This window comes from Anolis carolinensis, chromosome 3 (assembly GCF_035594765.1).
Source record: "Anolis carolinensis isolate JA03-04 chromosome 3, rAnoCar3.1.pri, whole genome shotgun sequence".
Lineage (NCBI taxonomy): Eukaryota > Metazoa > Chordata > Lepidosauria > Squamata > Dactyloidae > Anolis > Anolis carolinensis.
The window spans coordinates 205,149,667-205,170,884 of NC_085843.1; the positions used below are offsets into that span (position 1 = coordinate 205,149,667).

Genomic DNA, 21,218 nt, shown 5'->3' on the forward strand with positions numbered 1-21,218 from the left:
TGTAGTTTATGAAATGCCTTTCGCCTATATGGGTCCCAGAACAGCATTTATCCTATTATCATTTTAAAACAACAACAAAAACAACAACAAACTTATAAAATGAGAAACATTTAAATATTTAGCCAGGCAAACAAACCAAACAATCAATTTAAGAAAAAAAAATATTACGAAACACCTGTATTATTGGTGTTCTAAATGCTGTGTGTTCTGTCATTCTTTTTAATGTTGCATTAATTTGTTCTTACAGAATGAGTGCTTCATTTCCAATATGGTAATTTAGAGTGTCTTCATGCAGAAGTGTTGAGGTGCAAAAGAGATGTGGCTCTTGCACTTTGAATAGTTATGTATTCAAGAGATTTTTAGCAATCATAGCTTCCACAAAACCATCTTCTTTTTACACAGTTCTTCAAGGTTCAGAAACCATTGTGCCCCTTTCTTGTTGCACTAACATTGAAGTCTTGATCCCTGCCTAAACTGCTTAGATTGGTAGGGTTGGCCATGATCCAGTTGGTTGTATCTGCTGATGGATGAAACCTTATTGGTCAAGCAGGAAGCAATCTCCTTCTGCACTTGGTCTCTGTGTGCTCACAACAGAATGTTGTCCTTTTCAATGCCAGTTGATTGTTTCTATGTCAGTAGGCAGTGAATCCACTCTTGAATTTTATTATGAACTTGGATAGCTCCTTTAAAATACTGTCCTATTTGTCTGTATGCTATTTAAAACTCTGCTGTGGGTTTCCCAGCCCCCTGGAGCAAATGTTGACAACCTGGGAATGGGAATGGGAACTACATGCTGGGAACTGGAATCACTTCTTACCAGATCTACTTATTGAGAATGGATGTACCCTGGTTGATTTTGGCCAGTGCTCGCTCTGTGTTCTTAAGCTCAGGTTCAACAATATACTCTATCCCTGGGTAGGGTCTACCTATACCTCCTAATGCTAAGGAAATGACTTGGAAAAGTGAGTTTATGCTCATCTGTCATATTTATTTATTTATTTATTTATTGCATGCATTTATACCCCGCCCTTCTCCCTGAGGGGACTCAGAGCGGCTTACATTCTGCCACGAGGGCCAGCAACAAATATACAGTAGAGTCTCACTTATCCAAGCTAAACGGGCCGGCAGAAGCTTGGATAAGCGAATATCTTGGATAATAAGGAGAGATTAAGGAAAAGCCTATTAAACATCAAATTAGGTTATGATTTTACAAGTTAAGCACCAAAACATCATGTTTTACAACAAATTTGACAGAAAAAGTAGTTCAATACGCAGTAATGTTATGTTGTAATTACTGTATTTATGAATTTAGCACCAAAATATCACGATATATGGAAAATATTGACTACAAAAATGGCTTGGATTATCCAGAGGCTTGGATAAGCGAGGCTTGAATTAGTGAGACTCTACTGTACTATAAAACAAAACAATTAAAACATGATAAAACATGATAAAAACATGATAAAAAGTATACAAAAATTAAAACGCTGCAAGGCAGCGATATTGCACCATCCTCAGTCATTCACTACTGCTACAATTACAGATTTACGACCCGATTACATCAGCCAATGAGTTTATTCGCTGAATGCCTGGGCGCAGAGCCAAGTTTTTAATTTTCTTCTAAATCCCAGGAGGGATGAGGTTTCCCGGATATCACTGGGGAGGGAGTTCCACAGCCGAGGAGCCACCACCGAGAAGGCCCTGTCCCTCGGCTGGTGGGGCCGCACCTGTGAGGCAGGTGGGATCGAGAGCAGGGCCTCCCCGGAAGATCTTAAGGTTCTAATGGGCTCATAGGAGGAGATACGTTCGGATAGATAGGCAGGACCAGAACCATTTAGGGCTTTGTAGGTCAAAACCAGCACTTTGAATTGGGCTCGGTAGCATATCGGCAGCCAGTGGAGCTGGCTTAACAGGGGGGTTGTACGCTCCCTGTAAGCCGCTCCCGTTATTAACCTGGCTGCCGCCTGCTGCACCAGCTGGAGCTTCCGGGCCGTCTTCAAAGGCAGCCCCACGTAGAGCATTTTATGAGCATTTTAGGGGAGAAACAGCATTTATTAAAGTAACATCTCTGGGAAAGAAAGAAATACACTCTAATCTAGATAAATAACTCTTGAGAATAAAAATGTACTAGCTAATATGTTTGTAGTTGATTGGTTATGTTATTACTTATAATTTTAATTTTGTTACAGTTTTCAATTTTCTTTTGGGATTTGGGGGGTTGTTTATTGCTCTTTGTTAGTGTATTCAGACATTGAATATTTGCCAGTTTTTTGTTGGAGACTGCCCTGAGTCCCTTTGGGGAGATAAGGCAGTATATAAATAAAGATTATTATTATTATTATTATTATTATTATTATTATTATTATTATTATTATTCGTTATGGAAAACTGTAAGAAACCAAGGACTATTAGTATGAAGTTTCTGATGCTTGAATTAATATATATTTCTGAATTAAAATTGCATATCATATTTCTTAAAATATTGTTTTTCTCAATCAGCACAGCAACAATTCCTTGCTTTTCCCTTTGACAAGTCATTTGGGATTTGTGAACTGTAGAAGCATCCCTGGGACTCTCCACTTCTGTTACTTCTACATGAAAAATCACAGTATCTTCATACCTTGTTTTTTAGAATTTTGGAAGTATTGATACTGTTCTATAGAATGTACCCATTGTGAGAAACATATGACTTGATTTTCCAAGAATTCAGCCCATTTCAAGACAGGTGATATATTAGCGAACTAGAGAAATTTAATAGATTCTGGAGAATGTTAGGGATGTAGCTCATTGACTTTGTTCATCCTTGCATAGGAGAAAGTTTCGTTGTGGTAGTTTTCTCCTGGCTTCAAAAGAAAATGTTTATTTCCCCCTGCATTCTCTCTGCATTCAAATGTTCCAAAGGTTTTGTGCAAAAAAATCATTTTCTTTCCACATTTGCATGGGAATTTTTTTTCCTGAAAAGTGCTTTCTGTGCAAAAAAAAAAGTTTTATATGTGTGTGGGGGGAGGAGAGGGGAATTTTTGTGCAAAGACCCATGTGTTTTTCTATACAAAGTAATCCATGAGAAACTATTAAAGATACTTTAATACAGGTATAAAATTAAACAAGGTTCTCACTTGTCTGTTATTCTTCCTTATTGTGTTTCAGCCATGTTTTCCATCAGAACCAGCAATAATGAATATTCCATCCCTATTGTATACTCTGTGGTGAAGACATACTAATTGCCACATATTACCTTCTTTGTTACACTGTATCTTATTACATTTTTTCCATTAGAGGGATTTCTCCTTTTTCAAAACTTTTCTCCTTCTTTGAAACTATATTTCTGATAATATTTTTTTGGTTTTATTTTAGGACTCTTTTCAGACTGCTTGTGGCAGAAGAGGGAGTAGTAGCAGTCTTAGTCATTCACTTTCTCTTTTCCATCTTTTAACTAATTTTAAAGTTAAGAATGCATCTGCTAGAGTCTCTTTTGTGTTCTAAGTTTACAGAAAGTGTTATACCTTTATCATCTCAAGGCTGATACAAAACCAACATAATAATGGTGAAATCTTTTAATGAGAAATACAATTGTGTATGCTTTCAATGGCAGGAGTCTGAGAGGTCACTATACCCGACAAGAGTTTTTTTAGGCTTCAGTTTGACACATGCCCTTACCCACCATTTACCATGAAGATATTCTTTGGTTTATTTTAGGAAGTTTTCAGAAGGAGAGCTCGATTCTGTCCAAGCCCCGTGATATGCTTGGCGTTTGTAAACATGAGAAGCTTTCTCAAGATCCTTAATGTTGAGCTGTTGATTCTTCAGGCTGATCAACTGCTGCTCCTGGAAGTACTGTTTTCTCATCTTCCTTGGCTTCCCGTGAATAGTGCTTCCAATATTATTCTGGACAATGGCATCAAAAATGTTTTGCTTTGTTCATGAATACTCTGTATTCAGGTGCAGATGCAATGAGGTATTTTTAAAACATCTATTTCTAAGTCAAACATATTTTCAACAAGGAATTACTTGAAGTTTTCTATTAGAAACCAACCACTACACAATGATATGAGATGTTACTTTTCAGAGTACAGTAGAACAAACCCCATATTTGCAAGGAAACATTCCTGGAACTGTGAAACCACATATAATAGTGAACCCTATTGAAATGAATAACTTGTGGCTGAAGTTAGCTACAGAATCGTACTGAAGGACCTAGAAAATGTGTAGAGAATATATAATTTTTTTAGGCATGGGTAAGTGAAATTCCAAGTACCTGTTTCGTGGATACATGATTAATGCTGTATGTGTTTTCTATCATGTATGACACGGTTGGTATGCAGATATGTCATCTGATTATTATTTTTTCCAATGCTTTTTTAAAGCCAATGATGTGGAGGAAAAGGTGACTGTAAGAGGATCCCTACCAGGCTTGCATTCTGCTTGCTTGGCAAAAATTACAGACATTACTACAGTGGTAGTTTGCTGTTGTCTCTCACAGGCTGGATCTACACTGCCATATAATCCAGTATCTATTATCTGGTTTGAACTGGATTATATCAGTTTACATTGTCATATAATCTAACTCAAATCAGATAACTGGATTATATGGAAGTGTAGAAAGGTCGACAACTATAAAATACAGGAATAAGAACTCCTTTAGCTGAACAGCCAAAGTTTATTCTTTTGTAGTATAATTTCCAGATTATTAGATTTGGCCTATCTTGTGATTTCCCTGTTTTTACTGAGAAGTAAAGACAAAAGTACAATGGCCCCTTCTGCACTACCATATAATCCATATTATCAAATCAGATAATCCACATTATCTGCTTTGAACTGAATTATATGAGTCTCCATTGCCAAATAATCTGGGACAATCAGATAATCTGGGATCAGATACTGGGATATAGGGTGGTGTTGAAGGGGCCACAATGTACTAGTAACTAATTAAATAACTTGTTTCTTGCAATTGGGCTAACCAACCCCTCCCCCCCCCAAAAGCCCTTAAAAGAAGGAATAACTTACTGGGCCTCCATGAAAGTACTCCTGGAGTCCTCCTGGCAAGTAGAAATGACACACCAGGAGACCAGGGGGAGGGGGGGGAGTTAGTTTTTCTATGGGCTTTTTGGGGGGGGGGGCTTGGGGAGGGGATGCCATCTTGCTCCTCTGGGCTTTTGGAAGCCCATAGAAGCAAGATCGGAAATGGGGACTCATACCCGGGTAGTCCTGGAACTACAGTAGAGTCTCACTTATCCAACATAAATGAGCTGGCAGAACGTTGAATAAGCGAAAATGTTGGATAATAAGGAGGGATTAAGGAAAGGCCTATTAAACATCAAATTACGTTATGATTTTACAAATTAAGCACCAACAAATTGACAGAAAAAGCCGTTCAATACACAGCAGCATTATTGTTTAGTTATTATTGTCTTTATGAATTTAGCACCAAAACGTTGCAGTGTATTGAAATCATTGACTACAAAAACATTGGCTACTAACAAATTGACTACAAATAAAGTACAATTGCATAAAATGATCTTACAGTAACAACATTGTCGGAAGTTTAAATCCGTAAAAAGGTCAGTCCTTGCTGTCTAGAGAAACAACTGTGGATATGGATGGGAGGCAGACTGCATTGGATAATCCAGAACGTTGGATAAGAGATGGTTGGATAAGCGAGACTCTACTGTACTCGTGGGTGAGTTCCCTCAGGCCCGATACCCCATTAGACCTGGATCCAGATCTAATGGGCTATCAAATTAATTCAGGACAGCTTTACCTGCTTTGTCCTGAATTAATTCGCTTTTATTGGAGGCGTCGTTTGGACACCTTCAGCAAAAGCCCGACAGGCCCCACAGATAATGTGGATTTTCTGCTTTGATAACTTGGATTATCTGACAATGTAGAAGGGGCTCAGACTTCGTTTTTTGCTCTTCTTTTAAATCAGACCAATTCATACCTGTTCTGTAGACATCTAGTTTATGGAATTCGGGTCCTAGGCAAATCCCTTTCCTTCTTTACCTTTAAATGTTCTTTAATTTTTCCCCAGAAAGGCCATCAATGGTTAGTTTAAAGCATGTGCTTTAAAAAAAAACCAGCTTAGTTGTGATGTTTTATGATTCAGTTTTATTGTGTTTATTGTTTTATTGTTGTCAGAGAGTTTTTATTACTTTAGATGCTTGTAAGCCATCTGGTCAATTAGAGCAGTCGGAGCAGATGAAATCCCCAGCCTGAAACTCATATTCATTCCGGACTGTGAATCCAGTTCTCAGAAGAAATCCTCAGACATATTATTTAGAGTCTGATCAGTTGACTTCATTGACCTTCTAAATCCAATCTTCACTAAAGATTTCAGTTCTTTTTAATGCAGAATGTGACAAATGCAGCATATGTAATGTACAAAAACATTGTGTTTATGCTAAGGTGAATTATTACAAACGTTTTTTGTACTGCTGTGAAAATAATTAAGTGACATAACAATTCAACAATGTCATATGTTCTTCTCAGGAAGCTTTCATTTTCCCCATAAATAAAGAAATAAGATTCAAAAACAAAATGATAACATACTTTATGCTTTATTAACTCCACTAGTTCCCCAGCAGTGACACTGAATAATAAAGTAAATAGTTGTATGAAGCTGTTCTGCATCTAATAAAAATGCTTTTGTTTTAAGCACTCCATGTTTGTTGGGAAGAATATGAGCAGATATGGGCATAACTGAATGAATGTGAGATTTTTTTAAAATCATTCCAGTTTCCAGAATTAATAATGGTATGGTGTTTCTCTATTTGAATGTGAACCTGAAGCCAAAGGAAGTAAAAACTCAACATTATTTCTGATGACAGAATGAAAGATTTGGAAATTTCCTGTCCTATTACACACTATTAATTTGGGCACATTTCCATTTCAAACTATCACATGGTAGAAAGAGTCTCATCCCTAAGTGCACTTGTAAAACTCACTTTTTGATCCCGTAAAACTTTAAATCTGAGAACTTGATGGTACAGCCATCAAGGAAATGTAGGACTTATGAAGATTTCAATCCTAGTCCAGCTCAACATTCCTTCACAGGGGAGAATAATATCAATTCTCATGAGTTGTAGCTGAAGTGACAGAAATTTCATCTGAATTGCTAGCTGTACACACAGAGAGAAGATTGGAAGCAAGTCTCATTCTGAGTAACTCTAAGACATGTCTTTCTTTTTTTTTTTTGCATTGTCATTTTTTTTTTAAAAAATTAGCCATTGGGGATGAATTTTGTGTAGGGAATAAATTGCTTTCTACAGTTACCAGTCAGATAGAAGTCAGTCCAATTCCTCTGTATTTTTACTGTCGGTGGTGGGTTTCTACTTTATAGTCCAAAGTGCTTTTGAAGTGAAGGTCTCCTCCTTCTTTCTCTTGACTGTATATATCTTCCTACTAGTTAAAAGGATCAGTATGTGATTAAGATACCCTACTGTTCTGATTTTCTTTCTTTTCTTTTCTTTTTTTTAAACCCATCATGTTAATGTAATACCCTCTTACAAAATGAAGAAGCGGAGTGAGGCAACTTCCAAACTCTTCCTTTTATCTGAATCAATCACTCTCTGAGTGTAGCAACTTAACCAACCTGTTTCTTATTGTACTTGACCTGGTTAATGGAATGCCACCAGCTATTTTTGTCAGTTTTTCGGTCTGTCTGTTTGTCTCTCTCTCTTCAATGCTGCCTCAGGGAAACTCATCATGAGGATGCTTTCTCTGTTGTTACACTGCACTGTCCCTCATTCTGTGATTCATAAAGGGATGCCTGTCTTCTTTTTACAAGAGAATTAGAGCTACACTTAGAATAACTGCAAAAGAGGAATATAAGTAAAGAGAGAAAACTACGTAATGTGGAACAAAAATACTGAATCAGGATCATTATCACTTTGGTTCTAAATTGTGCTTGGCCATATTCAAATTGATGTACTTCAAAATAATATTTGAAATGTAAACAGCCAAAACTGGTTTTTATTAAGCACTAGGCAATGATGGATCCTTGGTATTCACTGGAGTTTTGTTCCATAACCCCACAGTGATATCAAAATGTGTTAATGCTTTTCCTATTATAAATAATGGTATAAGAAAATGGCATCCCATATATAAAATGGCAGACAACTCAAATGAGTGTGGAGACAGCCTGAAAATCTGTAAAATAGCAAGAGGCTACAGCAGGGTATGCCCACATATCTGTGTAGTGCTTGGTTTGTGGCAAAATCAGGGTCTGCTTTTTGGAATGGTTGTTTATTGAATATTTTCAAGCTGTGGTTGGTTGAATTCATCCATGAGTGCAGAACCCATAGATATGGAGGATCATCTGTACTTCCCTTTACCATTATTAAGGATGAATTGTGTCTATTCTTCCTGGGACCTAGTGAGTCATGGAAATTAGGAGAATTGCCTTTATTGTACATCTCTCCTAAGTGGTATCTCTCTTTCAGATATTACCTGACTATTTTGGGGTGCAACCAGAAACATGGGAAGGGGCACACTGGTTTTCCATAAAGATTATTCCAAAGACAATTGTTCAATTAAGCTCCAGAAAAGAATCCTGCCTGAAACCCTGGCGAGACATCCCAATGCTGGGCTGTAAAGACCAATTCTCTGAGTTAGTATAAGGTGACTTTCTGTGTTTCTATATTTTATGTAACATATAAAGCAGCATTCGCAGTGCTAAGGAAATGAAAGAGCCCTCTCCCATACAGATTTCCTGAGTGTTTATCCACCCTATAAAATCCTGAAGCTTAAGCTTATTGTTTTGGGAAACATGAATTTTCAGAGATTTTGCCAGCATAATTCTGAAAAAAACAAAAAAACAAGGATCACAAAATAAAACATTCTTTTTGTTTAGATATAGCTCAGAGTTTAAAAAAACACTTGAGGGTGAGAATAAAATGTTTCTGGCGTAAGGAGTTGTCATAAAATAGTCTGGAACATCAGGAGTGTCATATGGATATTTATTTTTAAAAGAAATCTTTGGAGAACTACATGCCCAAATATTACAGCCTCCTGGCACATTTTCCCCTTCTGTAGAAGCCATCAGACTTATTCCAATTGTAACTGATTAAGGTGCTCCTCAAGCTGCAATATAAGTAAAAATTTTAAAATTCAGTCACATTTTCAGCTTCCTAAGGCATTTAATTCTAATATAATCTAAGTTGGTCTTAACAAGTTGACCATGATTAGAAGGAGAGCCAACTTGGGAAGACTCATTTTGTCCTTTGCAAAAGTATTAAATTTTTGAATATTTTTGTTCCATTGTTTTCTGCAAAAGCACTCTGTGGCTACAGGTCCCATCACCACATACAACAAACAACCTTCTAATTTGGTACATGTTTACCTAGAAGTAAGTTGAATTAAGTGGTGTTTACTCCCAAGTAAATGGACACAAGCCTGAATCTGACTGAATTCAGGAGAACCAACTCCTGCTGCATAGGGTTGCTCCTTTATTTTCTCTGTTATTCCCAAGCATTATACTGCATTAGTAACAAATAATCTCTTGCACGTAACTTAACAAGCAAAGCTGTTCCCCATCAGTAGCTGCAAAAGACATGTCTAACATTAGCCCCAAGGCCAACCCATCAGATTTCTAATTACCACAATATGCTGTCAATCCATCTGTGTTGGATCAAAAACCAATAAATAAATCCATTTTTAAATGACTGACTGTCTTAAAACTAGCCTGCTCCTTTCAGGCATTCATGTAGCTAATTTCTACCATCAATATATATATTTATTTTTAATTTATCTGGAACAAACTGCTTTGTGTTCCCTGTATATTTTCGACACACACATTCATTAATGCAAGAGCACATATTATTTTGATGACCTGTCACACACACACACACACAATCCAAAATGATCCTTCCATGCTAATTGGAACTTCCTCTATGTAATGCAGAAGAAACGGTCTCATTGTTGATTACATTAGCTTCATCTTCTGTACAGTACTCCAGCCCCTTCAGCGGTATTATAACAATCACACAGATGGGGAAAATTGGTACAGAAACGGAAAATGGTCTCACTTTTCACAGAATATTAATGGCACCACCTATTACAGCCTTAAAAGAGTTAACTTACTACTTAAACATGGCCAATTTGAATTATTCACCTTGGCAATAGTTAAGGTGCTTCACAAACGCTGATTGGAATTGGTAATTTCCCTGCACATGCAATTAAAAATAGAAAGGAGCTTTTGCTGTAGCTATTTTGTTTCTTCTTCTAGGAGCATGGAGAAACAAGGAGAATGTCTTGTTTTTGTCTAGAAATTTGGGGCAACACTTAAAAGTCCAGTTTCTTGCTAGAGCAAGGAATGGCTCCAATACATCTAGGGAGCAAGTGTGCCCTCAAGGGAGTTGTTCCACAATGACATGGAAGCCTTCACTGTATATCAAACAGAAGATAAGAATTTCTCTGTTACAAAACATACTCTGGATCATTTATTCCTTAAGATAATCTTCTTTTATATAAGTGGCTCTTGCTAAATCTTGAGTGGAGCCAAACCAATACAGAATATCTGTATTTTCTATCAATCGTGTTGACTTGCAATGGATGCCCCCCACCCCATGGCATGGGATTTCTTGTAAGTTGGGTGATGTGGGGCATGGGGCGATGGATTCCCCATGCTCCTGATGGGCACCACCAGATTTGCCACGATTCATGACGATGCTGGTGGCCAGTATGATGTGATCCGTCAACAATTGTCTCACCTATTAATTTGGATGCCTTGCAGATTCTGCTGAATCATTCCTGATTCAACAAAAAAATCATTCATTAAACTAACATTTATATGAAAATATTAACCAGTTAAATGAACCAAACTTGATAGAATACTGAAAGGTACAACCATACAACTCGAACATAAATCCATTTTATTGCCAGGGCTCTATAATAAAAGTAAAGAGGAACTGACGCATCCTGCCATGGAAGCATCATAGGAGGTTTCCCATGTTACATTGGTAACAATAGAGGGAAATTCCTTTTATCCAGGAAAGCTAGACTATCTCCAACAATGGGACCTTTACTTCTCTCTTGCAACTCTGTGTGAACTGAACACAAGGCAGATATCCAGGAAGAAGCAATTTCCCTCTGCACTTGGCCTTTCAGTGCCAATGGGTTGTTCATTTCTTTGTCAGTATGCAGTGAATCCACTCTGAATTTTATTATAAACTTGGATAGCTCCTTTAAAATACTGTTCTATTTATCTGTATGCTATTTAAAATTCTGTTGTGGGTTTCCCAGCCCCCTGGAGCAAATGTTGACAGCTTGGGAGAGGTGGATGGGAACTGGACGTTGGGAACCGGAATCACTTCTTACCAGATCCTATGTGTCTGGCATTGATATTTTGGGGTTGGTCATTAAATAATTGACATGATTGGTCGTTAAACAGTTAACACATCCAGATCATTTTGATTGAATCAGCAAGGAGCTGATACTATAAATATTAAGGAATTATATGCTGCCTATGTAACTAATCCAAGCCAGCTATGTGATGAAAGATGTGCGCAGGAAAATTGACTAAAAAGCCTAGACCTTGATGAGGATAAAACAGCAAACTCTTTTTGACAGCTTTAAAAATAGGTGCTGCAGAGAAGTCCCTAGATACAACTATGTTTGTTTGCCACTCTGCTTCAGTATGAGTTGGAACTGTTTAGATCACTGGCATCTCATCTCAGTCGCATTTAAACTGATATTTTAAAAAATATGGAGCAGGGGAAAGGGCTACAGTCAATCAGAGAAAGCAAATGTGCGGCCTGTGGCTTTTTTTTGAGCTCATAAACATTAGATAATGAAAAGACTTAATTTGCATATTATATTCATTATTCCATACATTTTCATCTCAGTCAAACTGGTATAGGAGCATATCTGGAATGGTAGGACAGAGCAGCTTTTATTCTGATGGCCACATTTTTCAAATAAACCTCTCATGTTGAGAAAACATGTAGAACTCATGCCTCTGATTGAATATCGGCCGCTAAAACAGAAATTTCGCATATGTTAGTTCAGCTGTGTTGGATTACAGCAAAAACAAATAATTAGTCAATACTGGATTCTACTCGGATAAAATCATAGAATCATAGAATCATAGAGTTGGAATAGACCTCATGGGCTATCCAGTCCAACCCCCTGCCAAGAAGCAGGAAAATCACATTCACAGCACCCTCAACAGATGGCCATCCAGCCTCTGCTGAAAAGCCTCCAAAGAAGGAGCCTCCACCACACTCCTGGGCAGAGAGCTCCAGTGCTGAACAGCTCTCACAGTGAAGAAGTTCTTCCTAATGTTCAGGTGGAATCTCCTTTCCTGTAGTTTGAAGCTATTGTTCCATGTTGGGTCTGCAGGGCAGCAGAAAACAAACTTGCTCCCTCCTCCCTATGACTTCCCCTCACATAATTGTACATGGCTATAATGTCTCCTCTTAGCCTTCTATTCTGCAGGCTAAACATGCCCAGCTCTTTAAGCCGCTCCTCACAGGGCTTGTTCTGCAGACCCTTGATCATTTTAGTTGCCCTCCTCTGGACACATTCCAGCTTGTCAACATCTCCCTTCAATTGTGGTGCCCAGAATTGGACACAGTATTCCAGGTGTGGTCTGACCAAGGCAGAATAGAGGGGTAGCATGACTTCTCTGGGTCTAGACACTAGACTCCTATTTATGCAGGTCAAAATCCTATTGGCTTCTTTTGCTGCCGCATCACATTGTAGGCTCGTGTTTAACTTGTTGTCCACGAGGACTCCAAGATCTTTTTCACAGGTACTACTGTCAGCCAGGCATCCCCCATTATATATCTTTGCATTTCATTTTTTTTCTGACTAAGTGGAGTATCTTGCATTTGTCCCTGTTATACTTCATTTTGTTAGTTTTGGCCCATCTCTCTAATCTGTATTAGCTAGCTAACCCTCCCAATTTGGTGTCATCTGCAAACTTGATGATCATGCCTTCTAACCCTTCATCTACATCATTAATAAAGATGTTGAACAGAACCGGGTCCAGGACGGAACCCTGTGGCACTCCACTTGTCACTTCTTTCCAGGATGAAGAAGACACATTGGTAAGCACTCTTTGGGTTTGTTCACGTAGCCAATTACAGATCCACCTAACTAGTTTTGCTTGGCCCATATTTGACTAGCATGTTTGTCAAAAGGTCATGGGGGACCTTGTTGAAGGCCTTACTTAATGATCTTTTCCAGAATCTTGCCTGGTATCGATGTGAGGCTGAACGGACAGTAATAGTTTGGATCAACCTTTTTTCCCTTCTTGAAGATCAGGACCACATTTGCCCTCCTCCAATCTGTGGGAATTTCTCCTGTTCTCCAAGAACTCTCAAAGATTATTGCCAGTGAAATAACTTCTGCTTGTTCCTTCAATACTCTTGGATGTAGTTGATCTGGCCCTGGGGACATGAATTCGTTTAGAGCAGCCAGATATTCCTGGATGACTTGTTTCCCTATTTGGAGTTGGATTTCCCCTAATCCTTCATCCACTCCATGTTGCTGAGATTGAGGGTGGCTTCCTTTTTGTGAGAAGACTGAGGCAAAGAAGGCATTAAATAGTTCTGCCTTTTCCTTATCCCCTGTCAGCATTACTCCATCTTCTCTTAGCAGAGACCCTATCGCTAACAAGGCCAGGTTATATAATTGGGAATTGTACTGTTAATTGTCCTTCCATACAGATGAGAATACATGCTTGGAGTGAAATAAAACATTTAGGATACAAATCTGTGGCATCTTCCCTTGCTTGTTGTCAGATGCCCCCATGCATATCCAGATGTCATGCCTTGGAGGGATTGGCTGGCTTTCTCATAAACCAGATCATCTCAAGAGGAGGAAGGGAACTTGATCTTTGTAAGGCTGTATCCACAAGACAAGACAAGACACAGATAGGCTAGAGAGACATGTAGAGGCAATTTGAAGAAAGGTAGTGCAAGCAGGCATATTATGGTGAGCGAAACAACACAGGTGAACGAGAGAAAAGACTGCAAAACAGAAAATTAAAAAGCATTTTGTGAGCTTCATTCAGTATGTACACTGTTTCTCAAGTATTGTCAAGACTAAAGGACATAGATACAATGAAAGAGCAGAGGGGTGGATGAAAAAAGGCAAAAGACCTCCACAAACATAACAGGAATTGAAGAGCAGAATTCCAGCTTCACCTCTAGTTAGTCTGCAGTTCAAATATGTCATGGGTTATAGCATGGGAATTTGGTGCAAGGGAAGTATCATGGCAAAAACAGTGTCTTTGCCCACATCTAGGAACAGTTATAAGGGGCCTCTGGTGGCACAGTGTGTTAAAGCGCTGAGCTGCTTAACTTGCGGACGGAAAGGTGCCAGGTTCAAATCCCTGGAGCGGAATGAGTGCCTGCTGTTAGCCCCAGCTCCTGCCAACCTAACAGTTCGAAAACATGCAAATGTGAGTAGATCAATAGGTACTGCTTTGGCGGGAAGGTAACAGTGCTCCATTTAGTCATGCTGGCCACATGACCTTGGAGGTGTCTACGGACAATGCCAGCTCTTCGGCTTAGAAATGGAGATGAGCACCAACCCCCAGAGTCGGTCATGACTGGACTTAACGTCAGGGGGAAACCTTTACCTTTACTAGAGACAGTTATACTGAATACTAGAATTCCTTCAGTCCTTCCTGGGTCTTCAGTTGTGCAGAACTGTGAAGCAACATGCACTTGTGTAGTGGTAGAACTTTGTAGAATTATTTCCAGCAACCTTGCCATCTCATCACACCCAAAGTCACACCTACCATGAGCTTTTCTTGGCAAGATTTGTTCAGAGCTGGTTTGCTATTGCCATCCTCTGAGAGGGTGTGATTTGTCCACGATCATGAGTGGATTTCAGTGGCCAAATTGGCTCCCAATGTCGGAGCCAGCACTCAAACCACTACCTCATATTGGATGTCATTCTGCATTTGCCAATTTTAAAACATTCTTCAGTATTTCAACAATTATATAATACTCTTACTGGTTTTTTAAAAAAGGGCAATACACATTCCTGAATTAAGTAAGAAAACAGAGCAATTCTGCTTCATTGATCCATTTCTAGGGCAAATCTACACCTAGTCAGTTATATACTTGGTGCTACAATTCTTGGTTTCATATATAACAAGAGCAGCCCATTCTCACAGCCTCATCCGAAAGGCCAGGCGTCGCATCCTGCTTCATCTGGTCTCCGTGACAAAAGAGAGGCTGTCACCCCACACGCAGATCCATCTTGGCAACACTTTTCCTATCACATGGGGAAAATGTTGCCCTTGCAGAGAGGCCCCATGTCCAATGACATTTCTACCCCAGTTGGGGGCGGAGTTTCCACTGGAAGTCATATGACATCATGTGATGTCTGGCGTGCGGCTTTGTCCTGAAGATGGTGTGGAAGCATCCTAGGTCGCTGATTTAGGTAAATATGGTGAGGTCCTTGGTATACATTTATTTACAGCATTTATATTCTGCCCTTCTCACCCCGAAGGGGACTCAGGGCAGATCACATTGCACACATAAAGGCAAACATTCAATGCCATAACATAGAACAGAGACAGAGACAAGACGTAGGCACGGGCTGGCCTCGAACTCATGACCTCTTGGTCAGAGTGATTTGTTGCAGCTGGCTTGCTTTCCAGCCTGCTCCACAGCCCGGCCCGCTGCTTAAGTGAGCACAAGAGATGGAAATTCTTGAACCACAAACATAACCCCTTTGTTCAACCATTGTTATAGTGGCAGGGAAGTTGTTCAACAACAACTAGATGGTTATAATTGTCTACCACCAATATACCAGATTCAGCAAATCTACTAGAAAAGTTCCTATAGAAGAAAAGAATTATGTTGATAAAGTTACACCAAGAAGACTGTAGCCAGAATATATCTGTGCAAAGATTACTAGTAGTAGTAGCCACAATAATGAAGATAATTACAACTTTCCTAACTCTGTTATGTAAGAGAAATAACATGTATAATATGTTTGAGCAGCCTTCTATTACATTTTCTTAGTAATTGCTGCAAACTTCAGTCAACCTATAATCAGCTTAATTAATGATAACTGCCACTTGGGAGACAGCTTGCTCTTTTAATAATACTTATTTTAAAATAGTAACTGACTTCATATTCAATTTATCTGAGGGGTTTTTAAAAAAAAGAATAGTGTTTTGATATTTTTCATTGATTGGTGTGTTGTTTTTTCAACTAATCAATGGCTAAAACTTAAACGAAAAAGAAAAATAATAACAGACAGTTGTTTGATAATGCACAAAAACCAAGCTGAAATTTAATTTTAAAAAATGACATCCTACAGAATGAAATAGAGGTTTTTCTTTTAATAAAAGTAATTGCGGTAGAAGACTTCAGTAGAAATATCTCATAATCTCCAAGAAATGAGCAGGAAAGTGGAAAGACTCAGCATTCCTCTTGAGTACAGCCATGAATATGCATTAAAAAATCTCAAAAATATTGTATTCAATGGGTTGCACATAATAAGGCTCATGTGTTAAGCAAAGCTAGTGGAACTGTTTCCCCTGCTTTTATAGTCCCTATCCCACTCTACACTAAAAATCTGCTCTGTGGTGTTGGTAGACTCACTACAGCAGGTTTTTGTGTTCGATTCACATCGAGTTGTGAAAATAAGGAAAAGTCCCATTGTTGGAGATAGTCCAGTTTTCCTGGATTAAAGGAAATAAATTTATCTTTGAGTTGTGTGGCCGTACCTTTCAATATTCTATCAAGTTTGGTTCATTTAACTGGTTAATACTTTCATATGAATTTTAATTTAATTTATTTTTTCTTGTTGAATCACGAACGATTCAACAGAATCTGCTTTACAATGATAATAAAAAGTACGATTGTATGTGTGTTTCTACATCAGTCCACTCACCTATCTATCCATCCATCCCCTTACTGCCAAGCAATTTATGTGGAAAGAATGATATATCTATTCTTGGGACATAATTTTATTGCCCACTCCACTCCACTGTAGATAATTAAAACTTCTCTTAGAAACTCAGTTGTTCATTATGAAATAATTTGCTTATCTGAAACACAAAGCTTGAACTGGGATAATTGGTTCAGTCAGTCAAGTCTTATAAATCTCTCATTTGATTATCTGCACAACTGAAAATGTTCTTTGAGAGTAGAAATAGCAAATAAATCCCATTCCCATATTCTTTTTTACTTATCTAAGAAAAGCTTAAATTGGTCAAAACCAAATAAGTATACTTGACTTGTTCCATTCGGTCAGTTGCTCTTAAAATAACTAGGCTGTGAAAATTTATTCCAGTTTTTGCATTTTAACCAATTCACCTGAGTTACCGATATTACATTTCTTGGAATTCAATAATACTTCACAGTATTTTATAAGTCATTTGAATTGCATTAAAAGTAAATATAGCACAAGATGATAAAGTGCTTTTTGAAAATATCTAATTGATGGTACCTGACAGGAAGCATCTAATATCTGTGAATATATTCACTTGAAGAATGATTTCAAATATTTATATTCAATGACAGCTAAAGTAAGGTGGTAAGTTGAAGCATCATTGATCACAATTCAGAGTCCAGAACTGGTTTTTCCATTTTTCTTTATGAGCATCTCCAGCAACATCCTTTTTTGCATCTTAAAAACCTGGCTCTTCCAAAAGGTCTTTGACGTTTAATTGTTGTTGGATTGATCTATCTGCCCATTCTATAATAGCCCCGTTCTTGATGTGTTGCCATTGTTATACTGCATTTTATTGTCCACTTCAACTGTGAAATTACCTTTCCCCATTTCGGCACATTCTGCACTTTGCACGGGATCTATGAATTTGTCTCCTGTTTTTAACATTGTATGCTTCATGTTGATTTTAATGATTGTTTTTTTTTTTTACTGATGTTGATGTTTTTATGGAATAATTGTGTTATTGCTTTGTTATTGATATTTGATTGTTGTATCGGGCAAGGCCCCATGTAAGCCACCCCGAATCCCTTCGGGGAGATGGGGCGGGGTATAAAAATAAAGTTGTTGTTATTATTATTATTATTATTATTATTATTATTATTATTATTATCTTCTGTGATCTTGGCAATGTATAACAATAATTAAAATACATCTTTCACAAATCCTTAACACACAGGGTTTTTTTTCCCCAGTTTTTAAATTATTTTAGTCATGTATCAAGATAGACAGAAACCTAATTAATAAGGTACAATATTCATCTGTGGATTTTGCTAGGGGCTTACTGACTCTTTGGAGAACAAATCTCATTGACCTTAGGCTGGATCTACACTGTTCTATAGCCCAGGATCTGATCCCAGATTATCTTGTTTGAACTGGATTATATGTGTCTCCACTGCCATATAGTCTGGTATAAGAAGATCATCTGGGATCAGATCCTCAGAGTATAGGGCCTTAGTTAGCATGGCTAGTCGCCAGAGTTTTAGAAATTGTAGTCACCTTGAGTCTCAGTATTCAAGAAGCAGCCCTGAGTCCCATGTTTGAAAGATGGTGGGATAAAAATGAAAACAATGCATCCCAAGGGCATCCCTACCTGGATGCAGGAGATGGAGAGTATTCCGAGAGAGAAAATGACACCAAAATGACTGGCTATAAAAGTTTTGTGCAATGTTTCAGCAGAAATGTATTATTTAAATGAATATATTTCTATAGTTAGATATAACCACAATTTTTAAAGTCCAATCTACATATAATGTATCAGTACACTTACAAGGATAAAATTCTGAGCGAATTTACTTTTTGAATCTTCTAATGTGCATGTGCCTTGGTCAGAGATATCATTATTATCCAATTATAGGACCTCATCACGTTAAGTAGTGGATTTGCCATGCATCATAGCGAATCTGACGAGGCCCAGTGTAGAGCATGGGAAACCTGTTGCCCCACGCCTCGCATCACCCAGCTTCCCCCTTACCTCATCCTACAGGAGAAAGTATCAGTCTCCCAGCTTCTTCCCATTGATCCTTATACAACACAGGAAGCCTCCAGTGTTGTCACTGCGGCAGCGTAAGGTGTTCCCTCTTCTCTTGCATAGATCTACATCATGGGTTGGGAGCTGGTGGGTTCTGTGGCTGAAGAGTGGTGAAAGCAGTGTAGGATGACCAATTTTGTCTGTATGATGAGACCCATAATGACACTTTGAACAGCATGGCTTCGGGCCTATAGCTAGGGGTTGGGGGTTAAGGGTTCAATACTTCAGGTTAAAAAACTGGGTTGCTCCTGAATTTTAACTGGTTAACCAATTCACAAGTAAACCAGGTTTTTTTTAACCTGAAACATTTTGCACTTCACCACATGTTGAGATATGCTGTATATTGTGTTGTAACTCAGTAAGCAGCAGAGGATTTTTTTGATGATGGGTCAGAGAATGAAGTGGAGCCTATGACTGATTGGAGAGAGTTGCAAGCAGATGAGACTGATGTGGATTCCTGTGCTCATTCCCAAGCTACTATGAAAAGTGAAAGTTCCAGTTCCCCTGAGAAAAGGCCTTGGGCCGATGAGGAATGTTCTTGGGAAACTAGAGTAGGTCTGAGAACACAAGGAGTAAAAAAATAGACAAATGAGATATTCTCAGAGAATCTGAGATAAAACCGTGAAGGCCAGGTGTCTCCGGCATGATTTCATGGGTGCCTGGACGGGCTTAAATTAAGTAGTGTGGGCTTCAAGCCTCTCAGAGGAGACAATGTTGCCATAAGGGATGGCTTTCCGGTCTCTGCTCTCAAGTCTTTGATTCAAGTGTTCTCACGTTTTCTGTTCTGGTTCATGCCTTTGTTTCTTGAAAGAGTTTACCTTGAAAAAGTTAATAATAATAAAAATAATAATAATAATAATAATATTTTGTATATACCCCAGCAACATTTCCCACAGGGACTCATGGCGGCTTACAAAATAGCACACAGTGGTGCCATACAACACATAAAATGCAATTACATCAACATTTAAAATCAATAGCACATTTACATAAAACCACATACAAAATTAACAAATGCAAATTCAATTTAAATAAAATCATGTAGAATATGACTATAGCCACTGATTAAAAGATCCATACGATCAACTTAGCATCCCAACTGTAAAATTTCCTGTGTTCTTGTTTATGGATTTACAATATGTATGAAGAACTGATGTGGATTTTGGCTATCTTGACTTTGCGTACTTTGGCATTTTTGGATTAGTGCTATTTTATACTTTCTATTCTACTGTCTCTTTTGGACTTGCCCTTTTCCCCTTTTTTATCTGCTTTCTGTAATAAACTTTAGAATTATTGGACCCTGGTGTGGTGTTGGGTGTAAAGGTGTTTCAGTGCTAGAGTGCAATTCATTGGGACAATTGTACTTCCCGTTCTGAGAATATGAACACTACTCAGCAGTGGAAAAGAAATGTTTGTGATCATAAGTTGGTTTACAAGGATGTGACTTACCAACAAAATACCAGCCAATAACAACAACCAGAACCAAAAACACCTGAAGGACAACATATTATCTATCATTGCATTCACTAACTTAAAGCCAGCATTATTTCTGCTTCGTCTCAAAATGAGTTAGGACTATGGTTTTTGAACAATCCAGATATATAAACAAAACCTGCCAGCTACAGCAAAATGTTAAAATTGGCAGTATTGGAATTTTGACCTCAGGCTACACAATACAAATTAGCGCACAGTGATTCTCTCAGTGGCCATACTTAGCCAAGAAGAAAAAAGAAAAAAAATGTTTATTACATAAGACACATAAAAAGAGCAATGAACATAGCCAAAGTTTAGATCATATTTATATATGAGTGGTGTCATCAATGAATGACATCAGAGTCTTCATCACCACTGGAACTGAGTTCATGTATGATTTGAGGGTAAAAAGCTTATTTGGCTATTATTCTGCCTGTAGACCAAAGATATAATGCATAAAATTCGCTGGTGTCATCAGTAAGACACATCCATTATCACATCTGAATATTTATTATTTTCTTTTTTGGATTTCTTTGCACAGGCCAAATAATTTAGAAAACAAATTTCTGGCACTTTATGGATACATTTCAGATTAAAAGTGCCAGCATACATTGTTCTCAATGCTGCCTTTCTACTAGCCTGATTTCCACCATGTTTTTAAAATTAAATACTGTGCTGTCCCATTTTTGGAGATCAAAGCTCTATATAACAATTCATTTCTCTTTCTCCCTTGCAAGTAGTGTTCTTGTCACTTTGGTTTAATGTAACTTTAAAGATGAGTTTGATTTCAGTTTAT

The 21,218-nt window shown here is 38.0% G+C and overlaps 1 protein-coding gene across 4 annotated transcripts in view; it reads left to right on the top strand.

The window, feature by feature from the left end:
- adgra1 (adhesion G protein-coupled receptor A1) overlaps window positions 1–21,218 on the top strand; it is a 492,840-nt gene that overhangs the window by 302,891 nt on the left and 168,731 nt on the right. The window lies entirely within an intron of this gene.